Source organism: Ochotona princeps, chromosome 2 (genome assembly GCF_030435755.1).
Source record: "Ochotona princeps isolate mOchPri1 chromosome 2, mOchPri1.hap1, whole genome shotgun sequence".
Classification (NCBI taxonomy): domain Eukaryota; kingdom Metazoa; phylum Chordata; class Mammalia; order Lagomorpha; family Ochotonidae; genus Ochotona; species Ochotona princeps.
This window is the reverse complement of record NC_080833.1, coordinates 82435039-82444159: the sequence shown is the minus strand read 5'-3', so window position 1 is coordinate 82444159 and position 9121 is coordinate 82435039. Positions and strand designations below refer to the sequence as shown.

Genomic DNA, 9121 nt, shown 5'->3' with positions numbered 1-9121 from the left:
TGGCTTATAGACAGGAGACGAGCGGAGCACAATTTTCTATTCTGGGTTTTCTTTGACTGAGGGTATGTAGGTGTTCATTGCCCTAGCAGATTACACCCTCCATGCAATACCAAAGCACAGCAATTTCCTTTGAGAAATTCTTTGGCAAAGAATGCTGCCAAATGCCAACTTCATCCTCAAAAATGACTGCTAATGGGAACTCTTTAAGGCTTCTACAAGGGATATTTTAACTAAGTTTAAAAATACGACGATGCCATGGAAGCCATAAAGTATGAGTGAAAATTGAAGCTTAGGGTATCTCTTCCACAAGCTTCCCTCCCATATGGCAGTAATCATGATAGGGAAATGATCACTGCATTAAAAAAAATCAGCTGCTATCTTCTGGAAGATATTTTTTCCCTTAGAGGCAGAAAGATAAATGGCTAGTAATATTCCTTCTTATTAACCTGTTTCACAACACAAAATTATCTTTTTATCAATGATCTGTGTATTATACGAGTCTCTACCCTAATGCAAGAAACCTTGGAATTTCAAGATGGTTATAGATAAACAGGAGGAAAAATATTGCATACAGTTGATTTATTACCAAGCAACCTCATAATATTTAGACAACTAAAATAAACCTCAGAAGTGTTCAGTTTGTGACATGGGCCAACAGAGAGGTAAAGAGTTTCCAGCAGAAGTGAATTGAGCCATGATTTCTGAAGAAATGAGATTTGTAATGTAAATGCTAATAGAGCCTTCTCCATGGCAGCTTGATCGCTGCTATGAAAACACAGAATAACAAGCATCCCTCTGTTTCTTCAGTTTAGTTTTAATTACTGTAGAGCCGTCTTCTCCTGCTTGTTTATTCTTGCCGCTCTCCGTGCTTCCCCCCCTGCACCTTGACTTTCTGAAGCTTCTGTTTTCACCCTAAGCTCACTTTTTAAGAAGTCTTTGCTTTGTGATATTTAGTAAAATCTCCGTGTTCAGTTGCGTGAGTGTAATTCCCTCCTACTATTTCCTAGTCACTCTTGCTTTCAATTCTACTCAGAGAAAGATGTTTGTGTTTTTAAAACTCATCAAAAACTGCAGTTTAAAAAAAAAAATGGCTGGCAAAGGCTGCTCACATCCCTATCCTGTGCTGTCCATGGTTAGGATGTTTGTCTTGGGGCCCCAAGGTTCCCACCGTCACTGTGTTCTTTACAGGCTGTCACTTATTAGCAAAACCTTGTTCCCTAAGTGTTTCAGTGTTCTTCTCTTCCTCATCATAGCTTTTCCTTTGCTTCTTTTCTCCACTTGTGATCCTCAAAACATGGAATGAAGAATCATGAGAGTCCCTGAGAGCTTTTAAATCTATATAGAAGATAAAGTGCTAGATTTCATAGCTGTAAGACATTATTTTGGGATGACTGCATTGATTGTGTGAAACAAATTGTGGGCAAGAATATTGCTTTCTTGGCAAATGAAGGTATCCAATGCACATGACAGTCCTTGTGCTTTTCAACCAGTATATACTCACATTAAAAAAGAAAAAAGACAAAGGTAGAAGGTTTGGTACAGTGGGATATTCCTGGGTTCTACTCTGGTCAAAATTTAATGCTAGCTTCCTGCTAATGTACACCCTGGGAGGTAGTAAGTAATAAATCAAGTAGTTGGGTTTCTGTTGACCACAAGGGAGACAAGGATTAAATACATGCTCCTGGCCCAGCCCTGGCTGTGAGAACTGTGGAGTGAACTACTGGAGCAAGAGTCCAAACCCCCGTAACAATTTATAAACAAATACTTAAAATATAACTCCAGGGTCATTTGGCAATGTCCTCAATAAAACAACATCAATTTTACTTTAATTTCTGAGTATATATTAAATAATTGAGATGATGCAATGGAAACAGACATGAATCACATCTGCCAGGGAGTACAAGCCTTTTCTCAAGCAACAGCACCCAGGAGAACGTTTGAGTTGTGAACTGAACAAGCCACTTTGTGAACACCATTTTCACTTGCAAGAATGACTGACAGATTCTGATGATTCAGTCTTGTGCATCTGGGGGACATTTCCTGAAAAATAAATGAAGCAAATCTGTTACTTTAAGGAAAGCAACTGCCATTGATGAAAGTAAAGATTTCAAGTGAACATGGGAATTTCAAAATACTTGTATCCACACGTTCAGTTTGACTGCTTTACCATACTTAAACACTTTTGGAAGGAATTGATAGTGAGTTTAATGAATGCAATATTTTTTATATTGTATAAGGAACTGTGTCAACATCTAAAAGATCTGTATTTGTCAGTGAACTTTCATTTACAAATCACCACTGCAACATGTTACAAAGAATCATGCAAGGGGAAAACATGTGTTCAATTTCCAAAATAGACTGGTTAAATTTTTATGTAATAGTATTGAAATGGCATTAACATGATTTTAATTTTGCAAGCAACCCAAAGAGTTGCTTGCCAAATTTTGGTAAACTACCAAAGAAGAATGTGTACGTCGTTTGTAAAAGATTACCACTCTTATTTTCCCAAGTATCTCCATGTGAGTGTAGATTTTCTTTACATGTGTCAGCCAGGGTAACATATTCCACTAGATTAAAAGCAGATGCAGAGTTCAGACTCCTGCTGTCTTCTATGGAGCCCACCAGTAAAATGATTTATAAAAACATGGAATAATAAGCATCTTGTCACTAAAGTTCATTTGTTTTGGGGAACGTAGTTTGGAAATGTTTCTTTGCAAAATGTGGTTCATGTTAGCATATAATGAGAAATATTTATTATGATTTTTGAATTGATAAATATCTTTAAATTTTCACTTTTGATTTCTGCTATGCTTTGCTCAGATTGATATAATTCACATTAAAACCCGGGAAGTCCTCAATAATGTTTAAAACTGCATATTTATACTGAAATCAAAGTTTGAGAGCCATTGTTCTACACCATTCACTGCCATTGTATCCTAAAAGAATGATTCAGCCCATTTCACTTCCCTCAGATTAGGATCCTTAATATGGGGTCTTGAGGATTTTTAGAAAATTCACAAAGCCTTAAAATTTCAGAGGATTTTACTCAAGTATGCTCTTTTTCCAGGGAAAATGTTGTGAGTTTCGGGAAATTCTGCTGCTGTTGATTATGATCATGCCTCTTCCAAACCTGTAGTTCCTGGAAATCACTAGCAAGAAAGTCACCAAGTGTCTGCTGCCAAGAAAACAGTGACCTAATTCGCCTAATTCAATCATGAGTTAATCTACCTTGCATTTTTGACATGCAGAACTCAGGCCAGGAGCTAGAAGAGAAGGAAAAGACGAGCTACATGACACCTTGCTGCAAACACGGGCATCTCTTTCTTGATCTGCTTTTTTCATTCATCCTTCACCATTCTGCCAAGTGGGTTAGCTGCAATTGCTTCTCTAGTCATGTTCTTGACAAGCTCATCACTGCACCTCGTGCAAGACTGTATTGTTTGGTGTTTATCTCTCCTGCTAGATCATGAGCCCCGGGACAGTAGGAGCTATGCTTAACTCATCTTTTATCCACTATGACTAAAACTGTGCCTGGGACGTAAGAAATGCTCAGTGAAGTTGTCCAATGCCGGGAGCTTAGAGTGTGATGTCAAGAAGTAGAATACATAGACATCATAGTGATGCAAACAATATGGCACAGTGACTGGACTCGGACCTCTTGGATTCAAAATCAAGGGTCTTTCACATAAACCATAGTGATGCTGCACAAACAACTCATTCTCTCAGTTTCAAAGTAGGAAAAAAAAGTGTCTACCTCAAAGCACCGTTATGAGGTGATTGTTATGAGGATGAATATGGTAAATTTTGTAAAAGGCTTAAAATTCAGTCCACATACTGGCAGGACTTTCTAGGTAGATGAAATAGGTCATATCTATAATACAAGGAGTCATTCACAATAAGCAGCCTTTATTTTACTGTACTGCATTTTCTTTCAATATTAATTTGATCATCATTAACATCCTGCAAAGTAGGGATTAGGTTCATCAACTTTTCTTTTTTATTACAGATTTACTTATTAATTTTTTTATAGAAAGTGAGGGAGAGATTAGAAGATAGAGACAGAGAAAAAAAAAAGAGATTGTCTATTTGTAAGTTCAATATCCAGATGGCTGCAATGCCCAAGGTTGGAGCAGGCTGAAGTCAGTCAGGAAACAAGGGCTTCATCCAGTCTCCCATGTGGGCGGGAGACAATTAAACACTTGGGCCGTCTTCCACTGCTTTTCCTAGGCTTTTAGCAGGAAGCTGGATGGGAAGCAGGGCACTCAGGACACAAACTGGTGCCTATACGCAATGTCAGCATTGCAAGTGGTGACCCCACACAATGCTCCATAATCTCAGCTCCCATCAACTTTTCATTTTATCCCAGTTAATCTCTGATAACTTTTCTTGCCAAGTGACACACTGTAGCACCATAAGGCATTGTGTTGTATTAACTGTGATGTACAAATAGGTACCTAATGGTGGGTTTAAGGATGTTGCAGCTATCCAAGTTCTTTCATTTTCCTGATTATAACTGCATTTGCATAATGTATGAATTCAAACATTATTGCTGTTAAATAATGCATAAATATTCTCCCATGCTGAAATATATCTATTTCCTCTTCATGAATTCGGTTGAGTGCATCGTTCAGTTGTTGTTCTATTTAAAATGTACTTGGAGATCTGCATATATCAGAATCATGACCAGGGGAAATGTCATATCCAGAAGAATGAACACGCACAGAACTACAAGCAGGATATCTACTAAGAAATACGTCGAGCTTTCCCTCTTTGGGCTAGTTATCTTCAAAATCTAATTTTTAGAATACTTAAAATGGCAAATAATTCCTTGATCACCTGACAAACACAAGAAATCTACATATCAAATAAGTTTCCTCTAAGGCAAAGATATTTTTCTTTGTTTTGTTTTTCTAAATTTAAATATAAATATGAACATGAGCATATACTTTAGAGATTTTCTTGCATACTAGGAAATACTATCTAAATTATTAGAGGCAATGATAATTGGCATGAATTCCCACTTCAACTTTACTGCTTTAAATATTCCACTTAATGCACTCTCAATGATTCTCCTATGGAAACCACAGCTGCTTCTTTGTTTTACAAAATGTATGTTTTAAACAAACTTTGAGTGTTTACTTCTCACTAGATTGTGTCCTTTGCTTTTCCAAACAGATGACTTCTTTTTTTCAAATTCCTGTTTACTTGTGAAAGAGAAATAACCTATGACTTCTTTTGAAGTTTTAGTAGATTCTCTTGTCTTAGTCATTTCCCTATTCTCTGCTAGTGTGAAATAATAGAGTGACCAAAACAGACATTTTTCAAAGACTGTATTTTATTTTGTGATTCATCATTATGATGTTGAAAAATGTCTGTTCTGATATTATGATTGCTATAGTGTTACTCACACATAATCACATGCACATATGAAGAGAGCCTGTTTTCTTTGTCAAATGGATTTTCTGTCACTTCCCTATTCTATCCTCTTCTTACTATTGCTGATAAAACGGCATGATGCATTCAAATGCCTAATAAAAAAGGATGTGCTTTTGAAGGAATGCCTTTTTAATTTTAACTGTTTCATTATAAGTAGAGGGTAGATTGTAAATGTATCACATGAACTTCCAACTCTTAAATGGAAATACAAAATTATTTTTATGTTAAAATTGAACATATCTTCACAGTAAACAAAGTAAAATGAACTGTGACACTGCATGTCAGTTTCACACATGGAGCTCCCAAATATTTGCTAAAGAAATCAGTTTCATATAAACAAGGCTATTCATTAAATCTTTTCCACTTTGCCATGGATTGCATGCAAAGGAGCCAAACAAAGCATGTGATAAGAGCCACAAAGCCCTAGTGCTGAACGCTTCAGATTTGGAGAATATAAATTTTAGGCTCAAAAACATAAGCCAAATTTTCTTCTTTCTCAACCTGTTTAATGAGCAATTCTAAAGCCATGGGGAGCAATTGATTTTAAGAGAAAAAAAATCAATAGGGAGCAGACCAGTGGGAAGAAGAGGAAGGACATCTTGAGATCATAGCTACAATTGAGGAGTTCATACTTCCACTCATTTCTCTTCACAGTTTCTGCCCATAAGCTATATTACTTACCTAAACCTTAAAAAAAATAGATGGGAGGAAGAGGGAAGGTAATGCCTGGAGCAACACACATAAACACGGTATAAACCTCATTACAAAAGAAACCTTATAAGAATTTCAACCCACTTTCTGAATATTTTGATACAACTTCTATCATTTATTTCCTGGAAATAAGTAAACCACAAAGAAGATTTGAAAAGCATTTGGAACAGGGAAAGGGTAACAGAGAGATAATTCAGGAACACACCAGCAACCCTCCAAGAATTGCAAGCTGTGCTCACAGACCCGGAGGAAGAGCAGACCAGGATCCGCCGCCCCATCCCTCAGCTGCACCTGACAATTCTCATGCCTTATGTTGCCTAAAATTTCAATAAACTATAAAAACTTGACTCAAGAAACCAAATGGTGTAAGAGTCCTGGTAGCATGCTTGTTTTTACTGAAGCATGTTGAACAGTATAAATAAAGATGAAACTCACATTGTATCTGTGAGAATGCTATGACAACACTGTGAAGTCTTGCAATTTTATCAATCTTGTGTTGGCTGTTTCCTGCTAAGTCCCCCTGTGTCCATTCATTTACTGTCTTTTTCCTTATTTTTCACAGTCCCTTAACCAAGGAGCTTATTATCAGAGCAAACCTTTTGGAAAGACATGAAATGTCCTCAAGGTGCTGGAAATCACACATTAACTGGGGCTTATTGATGGCAAAACAATTCTGTGAGGTCTGAATATCGTTCCCAGCCCTGGTGTCCCACTCACTTGTACTGACAAGCATTTCTGATTCAAGGTTTGGGATGCTCCAAGCCCTGGCAGCAGGTCTCTCTCTGGTCTGGCCATGGTTTGGGATCTTGTCTCCAGCTCTGATTCATATAATCAGTTTCTGTAAGGCTGAGACAAAAGAGTGTTTAATCAGAAGATGCATTAACTAATTGCTGAAGCCCATTATAAAAATCCCCCTAATGATTCCGTGCTGTCTAGAAAAAAGCGGCTGTCAAATGAGGATCATTGCTGCGACTGTGACAGCAATAGCAACATTTGGAAGTCCTCCTCCCCTGGGCCTTTTCTTTGATTTCTGCCTTTAATACTGATAAGAAGTGACAGTAGTTGGATAAAACAATCAAAACTTGAGTTGAAGAGCTTATAAACCTTCTGACACTTCAATAAACCAAAAACTGATATGAAACTAGCAAAGTGGTTTGATTTTTACGCTGGCTAGCCCCATACCACAGACATGACATCCATTTGCAGAGCTCCGAGCTATCTTCTTGATATAATATTTTACTAACTCTCATTTCGCATCTTTTAAATAAGAAATAAATGCTAAATTCTACCAAGAGAAATAAAATCTTTTATAATCTTTCAGACAGTGGTTGCCTTCCCTCAGGAGGGCTTTATGCCTGCTGCTAAATGTCTACAAATCAATATTTAATATTTTGAAACATGAAGTCTTAATTATTATCTCCCCTTTAAGCATGAAACCCACACTGAGTGAAAATAAAACCATTTGTTGGCTGATGGATTGATTGCCACTGATTAGCACATTTTTTTTGATCTACAGGTCAGATTACAGGGCTTCATTCCAAACATATACTATACCTTATCATCTATGCCACAAGACATGAGCGACTAAGACAGATTACAGTAACCTGGAGCTGTGTGAAGACCTTTTTCACTTCTTTGCACCAACACTGATGAGTTAAAAAGAAAAAAGAAGCCATTTCTGTTATTTATAATCCCAATTATCTTTTTACTCTTAGGTACAATAACAATTCAAATTCTAATGCTCCATGTACAAACTGGAACATAAACAGGAAATGTGTGCTATCACTCCTCACCAAGGAGGAAAGGGAAAATGGTGCATTCATGGTAAACTGTGTAATATCACAAAAGCTTCAATTAAGAAAGTGGGAAAAGCTATAGGTTTCTGTGGACATGTAATTTGCCTATAGACTTGATTAGAAGCCTTCGTCCCAGCAGAGAGCTGGACCCTCAGTATGGAAGTAGTCTGCCTCTGAGAACAGGTCACAGTCAGACAGGAACTAGCTGGAATTTTCTCAGGTTGCAGTCATCCAGAGCACAGCTACGAGGTTCCTGAAACAGAATCCATGATCAAGCGTCCTTGTTCCCCTTCCTGTGAATAGGACTTCTTTTGAAAAAAGCAACTTTGTCCATGGAGTTAAGACTCTGCAGACGAGATCATCCAGGATGATGCAGACGGACCTTCATTGCAAGGACAGAGTTCTACTCAGAAGGACCCAGGAAGAGAGGGAACGCTGTGTGAGCGTGGAGGCAGGCATTGCAAGGGTACAGCCACAAACCAAGTAATGCCAGTGGTCACTAGAGAAAGAAAAGAAGGAATGTCCCCCAAAAGCCTTCAGAGGGAACACAAGCCAAGAAACACCTTCACCTTGGACTTCTGGCCTCCAGAACAGTGAGAGAATAAATGTCTATTATTGTATGCCATGAAGTCTGTGGTTGTCATGACAACCCTGGGAAACTAATACATACAGCACAGATACAAGATGACTTGATGGGAAACTGGTTAGGTGGGCACAGTGACAGCCAGACTGTGTGGGTTTGTCCTAAATTCAGCTGGAGTGCAGCTTCAGGGTTGTTTCATGCTTTCCTTGAATTACATCTTCCTTGTTTATCTCATTTTCTCTGCAATTAACACTTTTGATTCTTTCTTCACCTAATTCAAATACATTTGTTGGCCTGTGGAATAGGCGTATTGTGCTAGTACATGTTTAGGTTTGTTAATCAATCTTGCATTTTACTTTATCCTTTATGACTAGGCCTGATTCAGAGCCTGATTTCTATTATGAAAAATAAAGGTTGGGGCTGCATTTGGTGCTTTGGTGTCACCCCTGGGACACCTGGCTCCTGTTTGGGAGAGTCTGATTTACACCCTGGCTCTTCTGCTTCCCATACAGCTTCCTGCCAATGTACACCTTTTTTGAGCCCCTGTCAGCCTCATAGGAGACCCCGATTTTGTTCCAGGCTCCTGGTCAGCACT

At 38.1% G+C, this 9121-nt stretch overlaps 1 long non-coding RNA gene across 1 annotated transcript; it reads right to left on the bottom strand.

The window, feature by feature from the left end:
- Window positions 1-1851: 1851 nt before the first annotated feature.
- Window positions 1852-8865, bottom strand: LOC131479590 (uncharacterized). The gene is made up of 3 exons (XR_009244994.1): window positions 8614-8865; window positions 7702-7793; window positions 1852-2040 (listed from the first exon to the last, which is right to left on the bottom strand). It is a non-coding gene; the product is annotated as an uncharacterized LOC131479590 (long non-coding RNA).
- Between the last annotated feature and the right edge of the window lie 256 nt (window positions 8866-9121).